Source organism: Theropithecus gelada, chromosome 7a (genome assembly GCF_003255815.1).
Source record: "Theropithecus gelada isolate Dixy chromosome 7a, Tgel_1.0, whole genome shotgun sequence".
Classification (NCBI taxonomy): domain Eukaryota; kingdom Metazoa; phylum Chordata; class Mammalia; order Primates; family Cercopithecidae; genus Theropithecus; species Theropithecus gelada.
In genome coordinates, this window is record NC_037674.1 from 7,321,149 (window position 1) to 7,346,099 (window position 24,951).

Consider the following 24,951-nt stretch of genomic DNA (forward strand, 5'->3'; position numbering starts at 1 on the left):
ATCACAGATACCTTATAAATGAATATTCTCTGTTTTCTTCTTCCATTTCTTATGACATTGCTGTCATTCATTGCATTTATCTATATGCTATAATCACTCAATCGATGTTGACTATTATTACCTTAAAGCAAAAAGTATCTGAGACAGGTCTCAAGCAATTTAGAGGTTTATTTAACCAAGGTTAAGGACACATCTGGGAAAAAGGAACAGAAAGCCACAGGAACAATCTGTGATCTGTACTTTTTCCCAAGAGGATTTTGAGGGCTTCAGTATTTAAAGGGGAAAAGCAGGCAGGAGGGGAAGGAGGGCGGGTGTGGTCACATCACTGAATCCACGTGTTGCACGTGAAAAGCAGGGGACATAGGAATAGTCGATTATATATTCATCCAGTGCTCAGCAAGTCGACACTTTACACAAGATAAAGTAAACACAGAGCAGCACTTGTGGAGACGGCTGGCCTCTGTCTGGCCTTTCATCTTTAGCTGTCTGCTGGGCAACAAAAGGAGAGGCAGCTTCTTGTGTGACTCAGCTTCCAGCTTAATTTTTCCCTTTGCCATAGTGAATTAGGGTCCCGGGATTTATTTTTCTTTCATATTACTTTAAGAAAACAGTTATCTTTTAGATCAATGAAGACTAAGAAAATATATGAGGGGCTGAGGAGATGTTGGGCAGGGGATAAAAAATTTCTATCAGATAAGAGGGATAAGTTCAAGAGATCTACTGTACAATGTGGTGACTATAGTTAATAACAATGTAGTGTATTCTTGAAAATTGCTAATAGAATATATTTTAAGTGTTCTTAACACAAAAAATAAGTATGTGAGGCAGTGCATGTGTTAATTAGCTCAGTTTAACCCCTCAACAATGTATGCATATTTCAAAACAACATGATGTACATAATACATATATATAATTTGGTCAATTAAAAAATAAAATAAGTTTATATTCAAAATTTTTAAAAAGAATAAGAAAAATAAGATTTTATTTTACCTTCATTTATTCCTTCTTCAAAGCTCTTTTCTTTCCTTACGTAGATCTGAGTTTCTGACCGATTTCATTTTCTTTTCTTCAAAGAACTTTTTTTAAATTTAAATTTAAATTTTTAGTTCTGGGGTACATGTGCAGAATGTGCAGGTTGGTTACCTGGGTAAATGTGTGCCATAGTGGTTTGCTGCACCTGTCAATCCATCACCTAGGGATTAAGTCTGGCATTCATTAGTGATGTTTCCTAATGCTTTCCCTCCCCACCCACTGCCCCAAACAGGCCCCAGTATGCGTTGTTCCCCTCCCTGTGTCCGTATGTCCTCCTTGCAAAGAACTACTTTTAACATTTTTTACAGGTCACGTTGCTGGTGATGCATTTCCTCCATTTTCCTTTCTCCAAAAGTCTTTATTCCTTTTTCACTTTTTTTTTTTTTTTTTTTCTAAGACAGAGTCTCACTCTTGTCACCCAGGCTGGAGTGCAGTGGCATGATCACGGTTCACTGCAACCTCTGCCTCCTGGGCTCAAGCGATTCTCCTGCCTCAGCCTCCTGAGTAGCTGGGATTATAGGCGCCCGCCACCATGCCCAGCTAGTTTTTTTTTTTTTTAAGTAGAGATGGAGTTTCACCATCTTGGCCAGGCTGGTCTCGAACTCCTGACCTCGTGATCCACCTGCCTCGGCCTCCCAAAGTGCTGGGATTACAGGCATGAGCCACCGCGCCCAGCCTCTTTTTCAGTTGTGTGGGATAATTTTGCTGGATATAGATGTCTAGGTTGGTGAGATTTCTTCTTTCATCACTTTAAGTACTACACTCTCTTCGTGCTTGCTTTTTGATGATAAATCTACTGTAATTCTTATATTTGTTCATCTGTGGTAAGGTGTTATTTTTTTCTCTGGTTGCTTTCAAGATCTTCTCTTGGATTTTGGCTTTCTGCACTTTGAATGAGACGCCTCAGTGTAGAGTTTTTGGTAGTTACCCTGTTTGGGTTCTCTGAGCTTCTTTGATCTCTGGTTTGGGGTCTGTTTGGAAAGCTATCAGTTTATTTTATTAAATAAAATAAATTTAATTTAATTTATCATTATTAAATTACATTTGGAAAGTGTATCCGTTTACTGATATTACTTTAGATATGTCATCTGTTCCATTCTCTTTTTGCCTTTTAATATTCCTGTTATACATATATTACACTTTCTGAAATTATAAAACTGTTGTTGAGTGTTTTATGGTGGTTTTTGTTATTTTTATTTTTTCTCATTCTTTCTTGCACTTTAGTTTGGGACATTTGTGTTGACCTATCTTCAAGCTCACTATTTCTTTCCTCAGCTGTGTCTGGTCTACTTATGAGCCCATCAAAGTTAATTTTCATTTCTGTTACAGTGTTTTTAATTTCTAGCATTTCCTTTGATTTTTTTCTCAGATGTTCCATCTCTGCTTACATCACCCATCTGTTCTTGCATATTTGTCCATTTTCCCCACTGCAGCCCTTAGCATATTCATCACAGTGGTTTTAAATACCCCATTTAGTCATTCCAAATTCTTTGCTGTATCTCAGTCTGGTTCTGTTGCTTGCTCTGTCTCCTCAGACTTTTTTTCTTTACCTTTTACCATGCCTTCTAATTTTTTGCTGAAAACCAAATATCGTGTATGAGGTAATAAGAATTAAAGGAATTACTTTAATTACCTTTGAGGTAATTACCTGTGAGGTTTTACATTAATATGGCTGGTATCAGGCTCTTAATATTTGCTGTAGCTGTAGGTGCCAGAGGGTTCACATTCACCTGTTTCTCTTGTTTTTGTCCTTTTCTTGTCTTTGGACTTCCCTAAGAACGCTTTCTTGTGTCTAGCAGCTCCTTCCACTGTAATTCGTGGTAGTTATAGTGCAGCCCTGTTGCTGTGGTGGGAAGGTGTGTGTGTGAGGTGTTTTACTCTGATGATGACATTTCAGTGTTTGAGTGGGCCTGTGTCTCTGGGCTACCACCTTAACAAGCATTTCTTAGCCTTTTATTCCTGCCTTGGGGGAGACAGGAAGGCTGCAGGGGCATGGGGTCAGGAAAATGCCTTCCCCAGTTGGAGTACTGTGTTGGAGGGCAGGCCTTTGTTATGGAGAAGGTTCTGTTCTTTCGTCACTAGGACTAGCCTTTCCCTCCCCTGCTACAGCCATCAGGGCTCTTAACCCTGAGAATCTGGTGATGTTCTTAGAGGCAAAACGCACGAAAGTGTAGGGGGTCCCCCTAAAACTGCAGCCCCAGCAGTCTCTCCCTCTCAGGCTGGTCCACCCTCAGCCTCCAGCAATTCGTCAGAATGAACGTTTGGGGGCTCCAACTGGGGGCTGGCCCGGCGGCATCTCTAGGTGAGCAGATCTCAGCCGGGACCCTCTGCATTCCATCCCTTCAGATTTCCCAGTGACAGTTTGTTCTGTAACCTCAGTTCTCTGAAGGGTCCAAGAAAGGTTGCTGAGTTTCTGTTTGTTCAGCTTTTTTCTTGTCATAAGGATGGGAGTGACAACTCCCAGCTTTTTACGTGTTGGAACTGAAACTGGATGTCCCTGTTTGGCTTTTTAAAGATAAATTTGTTATTCCAGATGAATTTCTCACCAGTGGTTTGCGTGTCAGAAATCTGGGCATGTCCGCTTCCCTAGCCCAGGGGCACAGATGCTCGGCTGTTGGATGGATGGCAGCAGTGAGTTTCAGTAGGGAATTAAACGGCGCTTGAACAACCCAGGACCTCTGTTCACTCAGCCTGCATTGACTTGCGCTACTTCAGAGGAAACGGAGGCTGTCTGAGCTTCTCGTTCCAAAAGAATGATCAGTGCTTTAAAGCAGGGGTCTGGCTTGCCCTTTCTCTTTCTCTCCACTGGTCTCTAATGTGAAAACCCAAGAGTTTATAGAACATGGAGGCCTTCAGATTTCCATTCATCCGAAAGGAAGTAACAAGCGGCCTGCCATTAACTATTTCTCGTGTCTTCAGTACCCATGGCGGTCGTAAGGGTCTCCCTGGCACTTACTCTCAGGGCTCTGCCTTGCTTTGTGTATGCAGTGCAGATGTCAAAATGGGATGTTCTTACTTTTCATAGCTTCGTTTTGACTAGAGTAGGTACTTTAGGTGGTATACAGTTGATCGTTGCTTTTCATTTTACATGTGACTGTAAACAAATTGGCTTCTCTTTGGTAACAGTTTTGTAGAGGAAACGGCTATGAGATGGTAGATGTCCCTGGAGAAAGGGAGCATTCGGTTTGCAGAAACTGGTTTCTACCTAATCTTTGCCAGTTTGGGTTCATCTTTTGCACTAAGCCAACCAGTAAGAAAATGTATGGGCCTACCTTGGAGAGCTTGTGGGTTCTGTTGCAGACCATTGCAGTAAAACGGGTATCACAATACAGCAAGTCACACACATCATTTGGTTTCCCAGTGCATATCAAAGTTCTGATTACACTAAGCTGTAGTCTAGCAGGTGTGCAGTAGCATTATAGCTTTAGAAAGTGTACATACCTTAATTTGACTGGGGACAGTGGCTCACGCCTGTAATCCCAGCACTTTGGGAGGCTGAGGCGTGCGAATCACGAGGTCAGGAGATCGAGACCATCCTGGCTAACATGGTGAAACCCCATCTCTACTAAAAATACAAAAAATTAGCCAGGCGCGGTGGCGGGTGCCTGTAATCCCAGCTACTTGGGAGGCTGAGGCAGGAGAATGGTGTGAACCGAGGAGGCGGAGCTTGCAGTGAGCCGAGATTGCACCACTGCACTCCACGCCACTGCACTCCAGCCTCAGCGACAGAGTGAGACAGTGTCTAAAAAAAAAGGGTGTACAGACCTTAATTTAAAAATACTTCTTTGCTAAAATATACTGACAGAGAGACATGAGGTGAGCACAGGCAGTGAGAAAAATGATGCTGATAGACTTGCTCCTTGCAGGGATGCCACAAACCTTCAATTTATAAACAACGCAGTATCTGTGCAGTGCAGTGCAGCGAAGTGCAATCAAACATGGCCTGCCTGCAATTACTCCTTCAAGTTTGTTGCTGGGAATTTTCCATCAACACATGAAGAGTTCTCTGGAAACAAGGAAAATTTACACCTCTAGTAGGAGTGTTTTGTTGCCTGTGAGAGCCAAGTTTGGGTGGACGTTCAGAGACGCTGTCATGAGGTTTCTCATGACACCCTCGTCTCACCTTGAGAGCTGGCCGGAGTGGGCGCTAGTCCGTTCATCTGACCCCAGCCTCCTGCCTCCTTCTGTGGGTCAGTGCTGAGAATTCTTCTCTTTGTCCCACCTGGGTCAGACAAAGGCCTCTGGACCTTGCTGCCGTGACACGTTTTGCCTTTGAGGTGGGTTGGCCTCAGCAACCATAAGTTCAATTCTGCGTGAGTCCGTAGCAGCTCTTTTTGCTTTAGGGCCATTCCCCATGTTTTCTAGATTAATATGGAAACATTATTGGAGTGATATTATATTGAATTTTTCTATGCTATGTCTAACGCACTCAAGCGTTTTAATAAGCCAGCAGTTATGATAATTTTAATGGGAGATTTGTGTTCCATTTGGCATATGGGATGAACTTGAATTTGATTGAGTCTTTGAATGCAACTCTCGAGAGTATAAAGATCTAGTTCTTTAATGCTTTGAGGTCTGTTCCTGACTATTTTGATTCAAATATTTCTTCATTTTAAAATTATTCTATTTACCAGGACATTTGAAAGGGAATAGTGTTTTGCCTGTGGCTTTCTAATTGACCTAATCTGATTACTGTGTGTTTTTTATGAAACAGTAGGCAGAATATGTCAGCAGAGTTTTAGGTACAGCAAGCTTAGCAACTATGGTCCTACAAATTAAATGTTATTTATGGTAATAGCTATATGTAGTTTTATGGATTTTACTTAGAATAACATCATTGTATCTGGTATTTGAATCAGGCAGTAATTGAGGAATGCATTTGGGTATAAATTTAGTTCTATTCTCGCATTGCTATTTTGTATAATTATAAAACCAAAAGGCTTCATCCTTTATTTCCTCTTTAAAGCTCCGTTTGAAATCTTACTTTGATGTTATGTTTAGTAAAATATTTTTAGTAATTTGGCATATATTTGTACCAAAAGAAAAAATAACTGGCCTTTGTTTAGTTCTGCTGTATGACAGGCTTTGTAATATGTAATAAGACAAATTTATAATATTTGTTTCCCCCAATGATTTTGTTACCTTTTTATCATATACTAATTTGTCTTGTAACTTAAGTTTATGTGTCTTCTTTTTAAAAAGAAGGAATTGAGGTTCCCAAAATGTAGGAAATTTTTACAAAGTGGCTGTGTGATAAAGTAGCAGAGTTATTATCTGAACCCATATTTTTCATATTTTTTGACCTTTACATTGTGGATATCTCAACTATAAACACAAATAAAGAGAATCACATGTTGAACCCTAGGCATCCATCACTCAGCTATAGCTGCCAGCCACTCCTGGACATTCTTGCGTCATCAGTACCCCACCACTTCTCCCTCGGATGAAGAAAGCAAGCCTGAGACATCACATTATTTCATGTCAAAATACATACATGCTTACCTCTAAAGGAGAAGGTGGCCCTTATTTTTTATTTTTAAAATGATATAGTCACAATGCCATGGTCACAACTAATAGATACCAATAATTTGGTTTATCATCAAATATCTCATGTCCAAATTTCTGTGTGTGTGTCTGTTTCTGTCATTTTGCATTGGGTTGTCATGTCTCCTAAGTCTCTCTGTCTCTCTTCTTTATTTTCCCTTGCTGGCCCCAGTGAGCGGGGGCCACCAGAGCTCCCATGTCTCTTGATTGTCCTTCAGGAAATAAACCACTTGAGATATACAATTAAATGGTGATATGTTACAGTCAGTTTAAACCACTCTCTGTGGTTAAGGCACCTGACCATTATACTGGTTCACTTATTTCATTTTGCTTTTGATTTTAGGGATTTTAATTAATTTTTGACTTAATTTTGTTTCATAATTAGATAAGACATTTACTGTTACAAAGTCAAATCTACACAATAAAGCGTTTTCCCCTGAAAATTCTAGTTGTCATCTCTATCCTGTTTGTATTCCTTACCTCCTCACCCCCCGCCCCTGTAGTAACTACTCTTAGATTTTCGCTTTGTCCTTTCATTTCTAAATTATAAGCAAGCACATATGCTGTACACATACTGCATGTACGTGTGCCTACCCTGCAACATTGTTCCGGCCTTTGGTTTGATAACTTAGGGATATTGCCTGGGGTCAGTCTGTAGCGGTATATAAAGACATTTCTTATTCCTGGTTGCTGCATAATGCAGTTTATCATTTGTCTTTCTTACTTGCTTCTGGTAGTATTTATATGTAAAGATTTGTATTTTATGTAGTTAAGTTCATCAGTCTTTCCCTTATTACTTTGGACTGTGAGTTGTAGGAAATATTTCTCAACTTTCTGGTTAGAGAGGAATTCCATGTTTTCTTCTAATACTTAAGTGGGGTCCCTCTGTCTCCATTTAAGTGTCTAATCTATGTGGAATCAGTTCTGATATAACTGGTGAGAAACAGATGTGTATTTCTCTTTTTCCATATGGCCATCCCATCTGGTTTCATCAGTACTACTTATTAAAAGTTTATGTTTCCCTCAATTATTTTAAATGACCCCTTTGTCATATACTAAATTACCATAGACAAATGTGTGTGTTTCTGGATATTTCTGTTTGATTTTATTGGTCTGTCAATTCATGGGCCAATACTATACCATTTTAATAGTGGGGCTTTAAATACATTTTAATATCTGGAAGGGCTAGCCTTCCTTATTGATCTTTTATGGAGTTTCTTTTGTGATTCTTGCTTGGTTGTTCTCCAAGAACTGTATAATCAGTTTGCCTGGCTTCTATGAGACAATGATGGTTTTAAAAAAATCTATATGGCATTAAATTTATAGATTAACTTTAGGAGAATTAACATCTCTTTACTGTTATATCTTCTTATCCAAGAATATATTTCTTTCAATTTATTCAAAATACTCTTTACTTTTAAAAGCATGCCACCTTTTCTTTCTTTTTTGAGACAGAGTCTCACTCGGTCACCAGGCTGGAGTGCAGTGGCACAATCTCAGCTCACTGCAACCTCCACCGGCCAGGCTCAGACAATTCTCCTGTCTCAGCCTCCCAAGTAGCTGGGACTACAGGTGTGCACCACCACACCTGGCTAATTTTTGTATTTTTGGTAGAGACAGGGTTTCACCATGTTGCCCAGGATCATCTCAAACTCCTGAGCTCAAGCGATCCACCCGCCTCAGCCTCCCAAAGTGCTGGGATTACAGACGTGAGCCACTGCACCTGGCCTTCTATTACATTTTCTAACTGGTTATGTATGTTGTGGATAAACATTATTGACTTTTGTGTACAGATATACCTCAGAGATATTGCAGGTTTAGTTCCAGACCAGTGCGATAAAGCAAGTATCACAATAAAGGAAGTCACTAATTTTTTAGTTTACCAGTGCATATAAAACTATGATTACATTATACTGTTGCGTATTAAGTGTGCAACAGCATGTGTCTAAAAAATCACGTATATACCTTGATTAAAAATACTTTATTGCTAAAAAATGCTAACAGTCATCTGAGCTTTCAGCAAGTTGTCATCTGTTTGCTGGTGGAGGGTCTTGCCTAGATGTTGATGGGTGCTGACCGATCGGTGGTGGTTGCTGAAGGTTGGGGTGGCTGTGGCAATTCCTAAAAATAAGACAGTGATGAAGTTTGCTGCATTGATTGGCTCTTCCTTTTACAAAAGATTTCTCTGTAGCATGCAATGCTGTTTGATAGCATTTTACCCACAATAGAGCTTTTTTCAAAATTTGAGTCAGTCCTCTCTAATCCTGCTGCTGCTTTATCAAGTAAGTTTATATCATATTCTAAACCTTTTGTTGTCATTTCAATAATGTCTGCAGAATCTTCACCAACAGTAGATTCCATCTCAAGAAACAACTTTCTTTGCTCATCCATAAGAAGCAGCTGCTAGTCCATTAAAGTTTTATCATGAGATTGCAACAATTTAGCCACATCTTTAGGCTCCACTTCTAATTCTAATTCTCCTGCTATTCCTACCACATCTGTGGTTACTTCCTCCACAGAAATTTTGAAAACCTCAGGGTCACCTGTGAGGACTGGAATCATCTTCTTCCAAACTCTTATTAATGTGGCTATTTTGACCTCCTCCCATGAATCACAAATGTTCTTAATGGCACCTAGAATGGTGAATCCTTTCCACAAGGTCATCAATTTACTTCACCCAGATTTGTGACAGGATCACTGTAGCATCTCTAACTTTATGAAATGCATTTCTTAAATAATAAGACTTGAAAGTGTGTTACTCCTTGACCCATGGGCTGCAGAGTAGATGTACTGGCAGGTATAAAGATGACATTAACCTTCTCGTACATCTCCATCAGAGCTCTTAGGTGTATTGTCAATAAACAGTAATATTTGGAAAGGCATGTTTTTTCTGGGCATTAGGTCTCAATAGTGGGCTTGAAATATTAAGTAAACCATGCTTTAAACAGTTATGTTGTCATCCAGGCTTTGTTGGGCCAGTTCTAGTACACAGGTGGAATAGATTTAGCATCATTCTTAAGGGCCCTGGGACTTTCAGAATGGTTGATGAGTATTGGCTTCAACTTTAAGTCACCAGCTGCATTAGCTCCCAGCAAGAGAGTCAGTCTGTCCTTTGAAGCTTTGAAGCCAGGCATTGTCTTCCCCTCTTTAGCTATGAAAGTCCTAGATGGCGTCTTCTTCCAATATAAGGCTGTTTTGTCTACACTGAAAATCTGTTGTTTTTGTGTATCCACCTTCATCAGTTATCTTAGCTGGATCTTCTGGACAACTTGCAGGTTATCAGCATTTGCTGCCTCAGCTTCTTAAACTTCAGGAACCAACCTCTGTTAGCTTCAAACTTCTCACCTGCAGCGTCCTCACCTCTCTCAGCCTCATTGAATTGAACTGAAGAGAGCTAGGGCCTTGCTGTGGATCAGATTTTGACTTAAGGGAATGTTGTGTCTGGTTTGATCTTCTATTAGACCACTCATAGTTTCTCCATGTCAACGATAAGGCTGTTTTCTTGATCATTCATGTGTTCAATGGAGTAGCACTTCTAATTTCCTTCGAGAACTTTTCCTTTGCATTCACAACTTCCTAACTGGTGCAAGAGGCCTAGCTTTTGGCCTGTCTTGTCTTTTAACACACCTTCCTCACTAAGCTTAATCACTTCTAGCTTTGGATTTAAAATGAGAAATGTGTGACCCCTCCTTTCACTTGAATACTTAGAGACCATCGTAGAGTTATTAATTGGCCTAATTTCAGTGTTGTTGTGTCTCAGGGAATAGAGAGGCAGGGGAACGGCCAGTCTATGAAGCGATCAGAACACATGCATCTCTCAGTTAACTTCACTGTCTTATATGGGCACAGTTCATGGAGCTCCAAAACAATTATAATAGTATCATCAAAGGTCACTGATCACAGGCCACTCTATCAGATATAGTAATAATGGAAAAGTTTGAAATGTACTGAGAATTACCACAATATGACTCAGACAAAGTAAGCACATGATGTTGGAAAAATGTTGCCCATAGACTTGCTCAGTGTAGGGCTGCCACAAAGCTTCAATCTGTAAGTAAGGAAACTCAACATCTGTGAAGCATGATAAAGTGAAGCACAGTAAAACAAGGTATGCCTGTATTTATTGTACAATCAGCTTTCTTACTGGATTTTCTTTCTTTTTTTTGGTGCTTGTTTTGTGGGGATTCTTTTGTTTTTCCACATGTGAGTACATGAACATACGCTCTGCAAATAAAGATAATTTTAACTTCTTTCATGAATGTTATTTCTACAGTTGATTTCTCTTGTCTAAGTATGTGGGCTAATACTTCAAACTCAGTGTTGAAGAGTGAGTGCCTGTCTTGTTCAAGACTGTATCAGGAAAAGTTAGTTTTTCTTTGTTAATTAAGATGCTGGCTTTTAAGGTTAGGTATGTGTCGTATAAATATGTATTTTCTATCTTGTTAGGCATGACTTTATCCTATCTCTCAGTTTCTGTTTTATTGAGTGTTTCTCATATGAATGAATGCTGAATTTTTCACATGCCTTTGGTGCATCTATAGAGATGATCATATAATTTTTCTCTTTAGCTCTGTTAACAGGGTGGGCTGTATACTAATGCTGAATCACTCTTGCATTTCTGGAATGAACTGTATTTGGATTAACATTTGTCTTCCTGAATCTACAGCCTCCATGACTTTATCTGGAAGCTGGACAAGGTCTTGGCCTAGCTCATAACACCAGTGCCTAAAGTAGTGTTTAATCTCTACTTATTGAAGGAATATTGAGTGGATTTTCTTCCCTTTAAAGATCATCCTTTTTTTTTTTTTTTTTGAGATACAGTCTCACTCTGTCACCCAGGCTGGAGTGCAGTGGCACTCCAGAGCTCACTGCAACCTCTACCTCCTGGGTTGTAGTGATTCTCTTGCGTCAGCCTCCTGAATAGCTGGGATTACAGATGTGCACCACCACACCCTGCTAATTTTTGTGTTTTTAGTAGAGACAGGGTTTCAACATGTTGGCCAGGCTGGGCTGGAACTCCTGATCTCAAGTGATCCACCCACCTCACCCTCACAAAGTGTTGGGATTACAGGCGTGAGCCACCACATCCGGCCAAGATTACACTTTTAAAAATAAAAAATAATGCATGTTTCTCATAAATTATTTAAGCAAATACAGAAAAGTACAACCACAAAGGCAATTAATTACCCAGAAGTATACCATCCAGAAACGATCAGACTATTATGTGGTCATAAATTCAGAAATCTATTGATCATATAATGATACAAGACACAAGCTATGGAAGAATAATGTGTATGTTTTAAAAAAATTGTGTTTGAAATTAACAGGAGAATTGAAATGAAACTGAAGAGAGAATACTAAATTTTAGATTACAGGTCTGTCATCACAAAGCACATTTGTTTCTGGAGTTAAAAAAAAAAAATTCCCAGTCTCCTTACAGATCCTCTTCATTGTAATTTATCTCTTCCATCTTCCACAAAATTACTGTGGAGATCTCACACTTTCCCCCATGCCACTACCTTGAATTTTCACTCATGTCTACTCTGTTCCTTGCTGTTTCTAAATTATTTATTAGATTTGCAGTGATGGGGTTTTAATTCTCACATTGTAATTGGTTTCCTTAGTTCTGTCTCTAGCTTTCTTTTCATCATAGTCTTTTTTTTCTCACTTCGAGTCCTTCCTTTGTTGAGTTTATGTGTGTATTTAGGTTCCATGAAGTTCTGGTGGGGAGCTTCGGTGTCTGATTGATATTTCTTTCCCCGTTTTCAAGCTCTGTTTCTGCTGACGTTCTGTTTGCCGGATGAGCTGTGGTGTGCTTGCATGCACCTTGATTTGCCCACTCTCCTTGCGCTCCTGGGCTTGGCCCCAACAATTCTTCCCTGCCCCTACAGCCTTCAGACCTACCAGGGCCAGTTTCTCTTCTGTCAGAGGCTCCGTTTCAGACATGGATGTTGCCTTTGGCCTTGACTGTCTAACTTAGGAGAGGGTGGGGAGATCCCCCAGGGGCTGAGCACATCCTTGCTAGGTCCTGGGTTCTTGCTCTTCCCTCTGAGGACATCCCTGGGAGATGTCCCCTTGACTGAGCCGGGGCAGTTCTGCTCCAATGAGCATCACCCATCCCTCAGCCCTGGCCCTTTCTTTCTTGGTTGAACTCCTGAGTTGCTGCATAGGAGCTTCTGTTTCAAAGAGATTTTAAAAACTTGTCCTAGAACTACCTGCACCCAGCTCAGACCCCATCACCCCAGACTTGAAGTTATTAGTGCAAATTCTCAAGTTCTGTCTGCTCACCTGTGCTCGCAGGTGAGGCTGGGGTGGACATGGAACCTTCAGGATCTCCTTTTCTCCACTTATTTCTGTCCTGCCCCCCTTTCTAGTTCATGACAGGACATGATGCCCCTTTCTTCCTGTCGTGATTGCTGCCGGTGACACTCATAAGCTGTGTGTCTGGCTCATCTCATGAAGAGTCAGGAGAGCGACCTGCAGTCCACGTCACATAGAAGCAGACCCTCGGAGCATGCGGGGTCTACTCCCAGGCCCCGTGTTTCCCTCTGACGGTCTCAGTCCTATGCCCAGGTCAGTGTGCACATTTCCTGAGGGCCATGTGTGCCAGGCTTCATGCACAGGCGTGACATATGTTATTTTTCAAAATCTCGCAATCGTCCTATGGGTTAGGTATTACCACTGAGCACTTTTTTTTTTTTTTTTTTGAGACAGAGTCTTACTCTGTTACCCAGGCTGGAGGGCAGTGGCATGATCTCAGCTCACTGCAACCTCTGCTTTCCGGGTTCAAGTAATTCTGCCTCAACCTCCTAAGTAGCTGAGATTACAGGCGTCCACCACTACGCCCGGCTAATTTTTTGTATTTTTAGTAGAGACGGGGTTTTGCCATGTTGGCCGTGATGGCCATGCTGGTCTCAAACTCCTGACCTCGGGTGATCCACCCACCTTGGCCTCCCAAAGTGCTGGGATTACACGCATGAGCCACCCTGCTTGCCCCACTGAGCACTTTCTGTAGAGAAGAAAGCCAGGGTTCAGGGAAGGTCATCAACACACATTTGACTTGGACCCCGGGAGACCTGGTCTAGAGGCTGCACCTTTAGCATGTTGCTTCCTCTGTGGGAAAGCAAGTGAGGTGATTTTGTGTCAGGGAAACTAATTACTGCGACAGTGATCACAATACTACAACATGTGAGTGGGCCTTGGTACTACAGGAACTGAAACTATTTTAAAAGGGATTACTCTGATAGCTATCATTATCACTATACTCAAATTAATGACTTCTCTCTGAGTATATTTTTGTGTTATAATACATTCAATTATAGGGGAGACAGAATTTCACCTCTAATCTCCTAGGGTTTTCAGCTGGGCCTGTGAATTAAATTGACACAAGACAGATGAATAGGAAAAAGCACGCCAATTTATATAAGTTTTATGTGACTCAGGAGCCCTCATAAGGAAATGAAGACCCAGAGAAGTAGCCAAACCCAAATGCTTTTATACCAGGATGAACAAAGAGAGGCAGCTGGGGACAGGTACACTATGTGGGGGGGACAGGTACACTATGTGGGGAGGCTGAAGGAGTAAGAATCATTTTCACAAGGTCTCTTGGCTGTCCCTCCCCATCGAAGAATGTTTCATTCTCCTGGTAAAGGAGGGCATTTTCACATGCGAATGTTGGTCTCCTATTTTCAGGAAGAAAAGGGGTGATTAGAATGTCCTTCTTACCTCTGCTGTTTTTCAAGGGTCTTTAACTGCAAAACAGTCCGTATGCCAGAGCGCCATATGTTGGGGTTGGGTGTTCTGAACATCTTCAAAGTCATTTTAAAAATAATTCTTGCTATGTGCAAGGTTCCACTGCAGCTGCTTTGTATGAGTGGATCATTCGCTGCCTCCAGTCACCTGCAAGGGAGCTCTTATCCCTGTGCTGCTGAGGAAGAAACTAGGGGTGGGAGGAAATGTAGTGAGCGCTAGGGCCATGCTGCTGGTAAGGGGAGGCAGCTGACTCGGGGGCAGGTCCCCTGGGCGCCCAGGCCAGAGTCTCACTGCAAGGCTGTGCTGAGTCTCTGCTTTGCCTGGCCCTGTGAACTGTCACTATCAGTAGCGAAAGTGTCTAGAACAAGTCACCACACTTTCTTTTTTTTTTTTTTTTTTGAGACAGAGTCTTACTCTGTCAGCCAGGCTGGAGTGCAGTGGCGCCATCTCCACTCGCTGCAACCTCCACCTCCCTGGCTCAAGCAATTCTGCTGCCTCAGCCTCCCAAGTAGCTGAGATTACAGGCGCCCGCCATCATACCCGGCTAATTTTTGTGTTTTTAGTAGAGACGGGGTTTCACCATGTTGGCCAGGCTGGTCAAGTATCAAGATGGTTCGAATTCCTGTTAGGAGTAATTGTTGAGGTCAGAGTATATGGAAGAAGTAATCTGTAGACAGGAATCCTAGGGGGAGAAATTTACTCAATTAAAAATTTTTCTCTCTCAGCAAAATTATAGAAATATATAAAAACATTATTACTTATTTGTGGACATTACAACCCAACATATTGTTTCTCTTCTAAAATAATTTTTTAAAAACTCATTAATAAGTAGTTTAGTCATCTTGGCATGTCATAACAAAATAATGTAGACTGGGCGGGTTAAACACAAAAATTTAGTTTTTCTCAGTTCTGGAGGCTACAGAGTCCAAGATGAAGGTGGCAGCATGGTCTGGTTCTGGCGAAGACTCGCTTCCTGACTTGCAGACGGCCGCCTTCCCACTGTGTCTTCACATGGCCTTTTCTGCATGTGTGTACAGGTAGAGAGAGCTCTCTGTCCCTTCCTTTCTAAGGCCGCCGATCCTTGTGTGTCAGGACCCTACCCTTGGGACCTTATTTAGCCTGAAGTACCTACTAAAGATCCTATCTCCAAATATAGTCACATTGGTGGTTAAGGCTTCAACATATGAATGGAGAGGGTACAATTTAGTCCATAGCAATAGGGAAGTTAGTTTTTTCTCTAAATCCAATTTCTCCCTTTTAAATGTTTTGCTATGTTCGTATTTCACCCAACATCTCTTGAAGTGGGATTGTAAACACCAGTGGGAAGGATCTGTATCCAATGCCTGATCTACTGTAAACCACTAGCAAGGTGTTAATCTTTCAATGTTCAGTGATGATTATGATAGAAAGCAGTGTTGATTATTGGCATGTTCAGGTTCTTTAAACGTTTATTTTGACTTCAGGTGTTTTTTTTTTTTCGGTTAGCGGAAGCATAACATGATCCGCTTTTAAAACATGGCTGTTCACATTTTCCTATTTCATCAGATGATTGTCATTTTTTTTTTTTTGTATAAAAGGAAGGATAGAGCACCCTGTATGATTTTAGTAGAGAGATACTTTGAAATTAATGTTCTCATTTAGTTACAGAAAGCTAGAGAGAAATACCACTATAAACAATTGAGTTCTTGGCAAATGAACTTAAAAATGAAAAAGGATATTTGCCAGCTGGCTGCCGTGGCTCACTTCTGTAATCCCAGCATTTTGGGAGGCCGAGGAGGGTGGATTGCCTGAGATCAGGAGATTGAAACCAGCCTGAGCAACATGGCGAAACCCTGTCTTTACTAAAATGTACAAAAAATTAGTCAGGCATGGTGGCGGGCGCCTGTAGCCCCAGCTACTCGGGAGGCTGACGCAGGAGAACCACTTGAACCAGGTAGGCGGAGGCTGCAGTGAGCCGAGATCGCGCCACTGCACTCCAGCCTGGGTGGCAGAGCAAGATTCTGTCTCCAAAAAAATAATTTGCCGATTATTTTTCTGTATGTCTTAGATACACTACTATAACTTCCTCTTGAGAAAAAATATGAAACAAGTGTAAAAAACTGGGATAGCATTATCAGAAATAAAAGTATATGTTTTTAGAAATGTGCTGAATTATAAAAGTTAATTAAAACTAAGACATCGTTATGTGGTATCCTAAACTTGTTACATATAGCCTTTTCCATGAGAAAAGCAGACCTTTTTCTTCTCTGTGAGTGTAACTCTCTTGGTGTCTTCAAGGCTTCCGGAATTATAGGATGGCTATTTCCTTTCATATTCAGGTGCACCGCCTTGCACCCTAATGCCGCACATTTAGGAAACGCAGCGTGCTTAATCCCTCCCCCTCATGCCGGCAAGGATCCTTGTGCCCGATTCGGGAGATTTTCCTCGTTATCCTGACTCCAGGTTCCTGCCTATGCTGAATGCTCAGGTTTCCCTGAGCACTGGGCCTCCCACAATCAGCCTGTACCCACCCTACTTGCCACAGTGGGCACTGCTTCCCATCCCAAAGGATCACCAACAACCCACTGGGGTATCGCAGCGCGGCCTGGGGCCCTGGGGCCCTCATATGACCAAATCCAACAGTCAGTGATTAGACTCCTCTCACCTGACTCCACAGCAGCATCCGAAACACATACTCTGTGCGGCTTCCAGTTCGGCAGAGCTGCCCAGCCCTCCCCTGCCTCACTGGCTGCTTCTTTAGCCTCTCTTGCTGGCTTTTCTTCCTCAAGGGGAAGTGCTTCAGCACCAAGCCCTGAGTCTTCCTCTCTATCCAGCTTCTCTCTCTAATGGGATTTCAACCAGACCCATGGCTTTAAAAACTATCTTTAGTTCAGCTTCTTTTTTGGGCTCCAGACTCATGTATCCAACTGGCCAGTCAGCACCTCCATATGGATGATGTCTGGTGGGCATTTCCATTTTAACACATCCAAAGCAGAATTCTGGATTCCACTCCCAAGTCTGTTCTTCTCCCCTCTGTTCTGTCCCAGTAATGGATACTACCATTTACTCAGTTTCTCAGGCCAAAACTTTAATAGTTACCCTTGACTCTCACCACTCCCTCTTTTCCTCTCCCTCTCAGCAGAGTGCATCAACAAGACCTGTTAGCTCTGCCTTCCTGGTATATCCAGGGTCCAGCCACTTCTCATCACCTCCAGCACGACTTCCCTGGTCTGAACCACTGTAATCTCTTGCTGGACCAGGGCAGCTGAAATACGCTCCCTGGCGCCACTCCTGCCTTTGAATCCTGTGCACCACACGGAAGCCATGATGAACTTTTAAAACCCTGTAAGTCACCTCATGTCACTCCCCAGTTCAAAATTCCCATGTGTCTTCCAGTCTCACTCAGAATAGTCATCCGAACTCATCGTGCCGTGCAAGCTCCAGTATGACTTGTCCTCTGCCCACCTTCTGGAACCAGAAACTCTGGCAGGGAATTTAAATGAAAATTTTATCTTTGCATTTGATAAGCCCTTTGTTTGTTCATTTACCCAGTATTTATTGAGTGCTTTTCCACTATTAGCACTGTTCTGAGCATTTGAGATAGATCGGGGAGCAAACCAAACCAAGACTTCAGCCCTCGTGGAGCTCACATCCTAATGAAGGTGTATAGTAATAGACTAAAAATGGTAATGTCTGTTAGAAAGTAGAATGTGGTACAGTTGGCTGAGGGAGTGATGGGGGCAGAAACTGTCATTGTAAATAGGATGGGGACAGCAGAGCTGATTGAGCATGTGACTCTTGAGCCAAGTGAGGGAGTGAGGAGGTGAAGGAGTTTGCCTTGCGGTGTCTGAGGCAGAGGGAATAGTCAGTACAGAGGCCCTGAGTGGGACTGACAGTTCTAAGAGCAACCAGGAGGCCCTGTGGCTAGAGGGAAGTGAGCAGTGGGGGAGGGAAGAGAGGGGATCATAGAGGAAGGGAGAGGGAAGGAAACCGCAGGGCCTTCTAAGTCAATCTGAGTTCTCTGCCTTTTACTCCGTGTGCTGTAGGGAGCCTTTGGGAGGTGTTAAGCAGAGAATGTCATTGCCTGGCTTAATTTTTTAAAGGCCCACTCTGGTTGCTGAGTTGAGAGCAGGCTGCAAGGGAGGTCTTGAAGGAGGGAACAGGTAAGATGGCTGTAACAGTGTCATGGTTGTATGCCATGTAATCATGTGGTTTTGAGTGATTTTCTTAGTGTTAATTTCTATTTTTATTGCACTGTGGTCTGATAGTATGGTTGTTACGATTTTTTTTGTATTTGCTGAGAATTGTTTTATGGCCAATTGTATGGCCATGTGCAGATGAGATGAGAAAAATGTACAATCTCTTGATTTTGGGTGGAGAGTTCTGTAGATGTCTGTTAGGTCCATTTGGTCAGATGTCAAGTTCAGGTCCCAAATATCTTTGTTAGTTTTTTGCCTCGATGATCTGTTCAGTATTGTCAGTGGAGTGTTGATAAAGAAAATGTCATACAGCCAGGTGCGGTGGCTCACACCTGTAATCCCAGCACTTTGGGAGGCCAGAGCAGGCAGATCACCTGAGGTCAGAGGTTCAAGACCAGCCTAGCCAACATGGTGAAACCCCATCTCTGCTAAAAATACAAAAAAATTAGCAGGGCATGGTGGCAGCCATCTGTAGTCCCAGCTAGTTGGGAGGCTGAGGCAAGAGAATCGCCTGAACCCAGGAGGTGGAAATTGCAGTGAGCTGAGATCATGCCACTGCACTCCGGCCTGGGTGACAGAGTGAGACTCTACCTCAAAAAAAAAAAGAAAGAAAGAAAGAAAGAAAATGTGGTACATATAAACCATGGAATACTATGCAGCCCTAAGAAAGAATGAGATCAAATCCTTTGCAGCAACATGGATGGAGCTGGAGGCCATTATCCTAAGCAAATTAATGCAAGAACAGAAAACCAAATACCACATGTTCTCACTTATAAATGGGAGCTAAACATTGAGTACACATGGACACAAAGAAGAGAGTAATAGACACTGGGGCCTACTTCAGGGTGGAGGCTGGGAGGTGCGAGAGGATCAAAACACTACCTGTCGGGTACTGTGCTTAATCACCTGAGTGACAAAATAACCTGCACAACAACCCCCAACAACACGCCATTTAGCTATATGACAGTGTACCCCTAAACCTAAAAAAGTATCCCTAAACATATATCCCTAAACCTAAAAAAAAAATGAAAGTCTGAAAAAAAACCTAGCGTCATGGTTGGTTTTATGTGTCAGCATGGCCATGGCTATCTGTCTGAAATCAAAGTCAGTTTGGTTGGAATCATCTGAGAAAAGCGTTAAGCATTTCTGTGCGGCTGACTGCATCAACTAAGGAAACAAATAGTAACTTGTTCAGAATGCATAATACAAATGTAAAAGACTGAAATAGCTGCAAACAAATATGAACCAAGCGATGACATGAAAATGGACTCTTTCTGTCGCCTTTTCAGCAGCTACGCCTGAGGCTGAGAAGGACACAGCAGGTGCCAGCAGCCCCATATTTCAAGTGGCAGGCCAGGCCACCCAGCCCCTGTGAAGGAGTGTTGTGTGGGCTCCGAAGTGTCTTAGAAGCTTAGGGTGGAGTGGATACAAGGTGGCTCCGAGTAGAAGCGGCCCCTTTGAGTCTGCTCAGACTGGCCTGCTCCTCGGGGGTTAATGCAGAGTTAGTCAGGTCTGGGGTGGCTGAGATCAGCCTCAGCTCATGAGCCGGATTGGGATCCTCAGCAGGCCACTGTGCAGCATTAGGAACAATTCCGAATGTGATGCCAGTCTTCTATTATTGTGGCATTTGGAAATAAATGTTGTGTAATCGATTTGGAGAATAAACAATATGTAAACAAATAAACATAAAAACAGCCAACATTTCAAGACAGAATGTTCCAAAATTGACACGCCTTGCAGATTGCTCAAGGGTTCCAAAACCGTTCTCCTTTCTTGCGAGAAACATCCCATTTGCACTAACCCTCTTTTTCCATTTTCTGTGAAATGCGTTTAAATGGTTGGCAGAAAAAAATGGAATGTAATTATTTTTGGCAAGCAGGATAGGGTTATAAATATGCCCATTTTGAAGCTATTGTGAGAGCTCTTTTCTCCATTAATTTCTCATTCATTTGAAAATCTAATATAAAGTACTCTCTCTGTTAATGGACTTAAACTTTATCAACTTTCGGTAGAACTAATTTTCATTTTGCTTCCACCGGCAAAGGATATTGCTGCAGTGTGAGTGAGCTGCATCTTCTTTTAAAACATGGGACTCTACACCTCCTTAACTCACCAGCGTCATTCTACTTTTTAAAAAGTCAATGAATAGGGATTTTCTGTATCAAATACCAAGATGATAAGTTGAATGAACAGCTTGGACTCACGATAAATTTAACAGGATTTAAAAAAAAATCTTGGTATGCATTTTTTAAATGGCTTTTTTCAAAATAGTTTTTGGTTTTCCATTTCTGTTACATGGTCTTATTGGAAGAGAAGCTTCCACTCGACTGTCATATCAGATATTTGCAATATGAAGATGAAGAGTGAAAATGGGCCACAAACTGGGCAAACATCAAAAATGAAAAAACACAGGGAAACGGGCATGGGTTTAAAGCTTCAATATGCATAGTTAAACAAAGACCCCGGGTATCTTAGTTTGTTCAGGCTGCTATAACAAAATACCATAGACTGGGTAATTTACAAACCATAGACATTTATTGCTCACAGTTCGGGAGGCATAAAAGTCCAAGGTGAAGGCACAAGCAGACTTGGTGTCTGGCCTTCTGCTTCATAGATGGTGCCTCCTTTCTGTGTCCGCCTTGGTGGAAGGGGCTAGGAAGTTCTCTGGAGCCTCTTTTATAAGGATACTAATTCCATTCATTAGGATTATGCCCTCATGATTTAATCACTTTCCAAAGACCTCACCTCTTAATACTGTCACATTGGGAATTAGGTTTCTATATATTAATCTCATGGGCCACAAACGTTCAGATTACAGAACCAGCATTTCCAAAATGCTGCTTCCTTTGGGTCCCTCCCAGGGAGCCATCACTGAATGGACAGCCATGCCTCTACTGAGTCAAAGGTAATATCTGGAGACACAGAATCAGACATAAAACTTAGTACAAAAAGTTTTAAACCGTATTTATTTACTAAGTATTTTTCTGTCAACTCTGTTTTACTGCCTATTACAGTAAAATTACAGAAAAGCAGACGGTGTAGAGAACAAAGTGCTCTGATTATCTGAAATTTTTGTTACCGAAAATCTTTAAGGACATACATAAGTAAAAGCACTTCTGCCTTAGCAGATAGAAAATATTGAACATTAATCCTTATTTGATAAAAGAAGGCCTCTTAGTGCTTCAAGGAAGTCCTTAAAAACTAGCAATGCTTTTCTTGACTCTGTTAAATAAAATTACCTTTATTTTTTTATTTTATAAAAAGTATTATTTTAGGTAGCAAGAATTGTAAAGAAAAACTGTTTTAAATAGCCCATAATCATACTGTCAAAAAACTCCTGTTGATATTTTAAAGTAAAAATATGAGTAGCATGGTTAGAAGATTCAGACTTTGCAGAAAAATGCTAAATGGAAAAGTAAGGCATCCTTACCACCTGTATTTCAATCCTTCTCCCTAGAACTTCCGTTATGAATAGTATTTTTTCTTCTTTCAGAAAACACTGATGATGCATATCCACATGTATTTACCTGTATAGAAATTATTTTTTAAATGGAAACAAAAGGGGCATATTAAGACCATGTTCTGTACCTCGCTTCCTTCTCATAATAAATCTTGGTAATTTTTCATACCAACACATAGAGTTTTAATTCATAGTTCCTAATAGCAACATATATTCCATTTTAACCCAGTGATTATCTACCATTGGTGATGCCATGCCTCACATCCATCCATCCCATCCACTCGTCCATCCATCCACTCGTCCATCCATCCACTCGTCCATCCATCCATCCATACATACATTTATCCATCTATCCATCCATCCATCCATCCATCCATTTAGCCACCCTCCCACCCACCCACTCACCCATCCATCTGTCATTCATCCATCCATCCATCCATCCATCCATCCACCTACCCAACTACTGATTCATCTGTCTAACCATCCATCCATCCATCCATCCATTATCCATTCATTTATCTATCCACCTATCCATCTGTCCACCCATTCACCTATCCATCCATCCATCCATCCATCCATCCATCCATCCATCCATCTATCCATCCCCCACCTACTCTTCCATCTACCTACCCATCCATTTGATCAACATAATGTTTGAGTGCTTTATTATATGCTTGATTATATGCTAGGCTCTGGGGATACAGCAATGAATAAAATTAGATGAAATATACCTGCCTCATGAAGTTTACATCCTGGTGAGGGAAGACATAAAATAAAAGTATAGTTAAATAAATTAACTATATTATATATTATAAAGTGATAATTACAGGCAGAAAGGGGGCCAGAGAGGGTCAGTGGGCACAGGATGGGGATTTTGATTTTTCATAGGGAGGCCAGAGAAATCCTCACTGAGAAGTGAGTTAAGAAAAAAGAGTGTCCAAGCCAGGTGGATGTTTGGTTAAGAAGGCCCCGGACAGAAGGAAGAGCAAGTAAGGTCTGTGATGCTGGAGCCTGGCTGGTGAGTTGAAGGAACAGCCAAGAAGCCAGTGTGCTGCAGCCACATGACCTGGGGCTGAGTGGTAGGTAAAAGATGACGCTGAAGAGACAGCAGGTCACCTCCACCTCTGTGTCTTTCCAGCAGAGGCCCAGATATCATGGAGCAGACACAAGCCATCTCCACTGTGCCTGGAGAGTTCCTGACCCACAGACCTCGTGACCATAGGAAAGTGATTTTCAGCTGCTGAGGTTGAAGGAGTTTGTTAAGCACCACTAAGTTGTAGCCAAAACTCCTAAACCAAGTATGCTGAGTTTTTAACATGAATACTTGTCAAACATGGTTCTTGTGATTTTCTTCATCTGTCACATAATCATAAAATATTTCTTCAACCTGTTATGGGTGAACCAAGCTTCCTGGATCCAACCTTATGTGGTCATGATGTGTTATCATTTTTATGTACTTCTAGTTTATTTCCATGGACATTACTCTTCTTTTTTCTTTGTTTCACTTTCAAGTCATGTTTGTTAAAGTTTTGTTTAGGATCTTTGCATTTATGTTCATGAGAGAGATGGTTCCTATCATTTTCCTTCATGAAACGTCTTATCGGAGGTTGGTACTAAGATTATGCTGCCTTTAGAAAAGCACAATGAATAGTTCTTTTTCTATTTTCTGGAAGAGTTCATGTAAGACTGATAGTATCTCCTCCCTAAATGGTCATTAGAATTCACTGTTGAAGTCATCTGGCTGTGCGATTTTATTTCATGGAAGGTGCTGAATTATGGATTCAATTTCTTTAATAGTTACAGTATATTCAAATTCAGTATTTCTTCTTCTTGTATCAGTTTTGGTGGGTTGTATTTTTCTAAGCAATCCTCCATTTTATCTCAATTTTCAAATGTATTCTTATAAATTTGTTGATAATATCCTCTTACTAGCTTTCTAATGCCCGTAGGAGAAGTGATACTTCCTTTCCATTTCTGATAGTCGTTATCTATGCCTGTAGTTTGCTTTCTTCATCAATCTTACCTCAGATTTACCAGTTTTATTAGTTAGCAATGAATTGTTTTTCCCTTTTTATTGTATTTTGAAATTTTATTTCATTGCTTTCTGTCTTTATTATTCCTTTTTTTTTCTCTTTTCTGGAGACTGAGTTTGCAGTTCTTTTTCTAAATTCTTGAGATGAATTCTTAGGTCATTACTTTTCAACTTTACTTCTCCAATAAATGCTCTCAGGGCTATAAATTCTCTCTAAACACAGCTTGACTTGTATCCTATTAGTTTTAATATCATCATTCTGTTCAAATTATTTTCTAATATTGATTATTCTTTCTTCTTTGATTCATAGGTTACTTAGAAGGATATTAATTTGTGAACACAGGTTTTCTAGTATCTTTTTTTTATATAGTCCTAGCTTAATTATACTGTTGTCAGAAACCATATTTTTTCTGTTTCAAACCTTTGGCATTGGTTGAAGCTTGCTTTTCTGCCCCATGTGTAGTCAATTTTTGTCAATGTTCCACATGTTTAAGAACCATGTGCATTCAGCTGCTAGATTCTTTTATTGTTTCAACACTAAATGTGCATCCTTAAGACACTGCAGTTTAGTCTTGTTTTGTTGGATTTTTTTTTTAAGTCTTTTTGTCTCCTTTTATCTTCATGGGTCCTTTTTCCTTATAGTCTATCTGTTGAAGAGCCGAAGCATTTCACCAGTAGACCCTGCACGGACTCACTGATTATCTACTTTTGCTGCAGTTCAAAATGTTCCTGCATTCTGTGCATTTCCTGTTAATAAGCAACAGGATTTAGAGGCCTGATCAGATTCCAATTCTTTCCCTTTGGTAAGGCGATAGGTGGGACTTTGTTCATTCATAAAAAGGCATGTCAAAGTCTAGTGGTCTCTGTGATGTTAGCAACTACTTTTTATTTATTTATTTTATTTTATTTTATTTTATTTTATTTTATTTTATTTTATTTTTGAGACGGAGTCT

The 24,951-nt window shown here is 41.0% G+C and overlaps 1 protein-coding gene across 1 annotated transcript in view; it reads left to right on the forward strand.

The window, feature by feature from the left end:
- FAM189A1 (family with sequence similarity 189 member A1) overlaps positions 1 to 24,951 on the forward strand; it is a 442,533-nt gene that overhangs the window by 255,894 nt on the left and 161,688 nt on the right. The window lies entirely within an intron of this gene.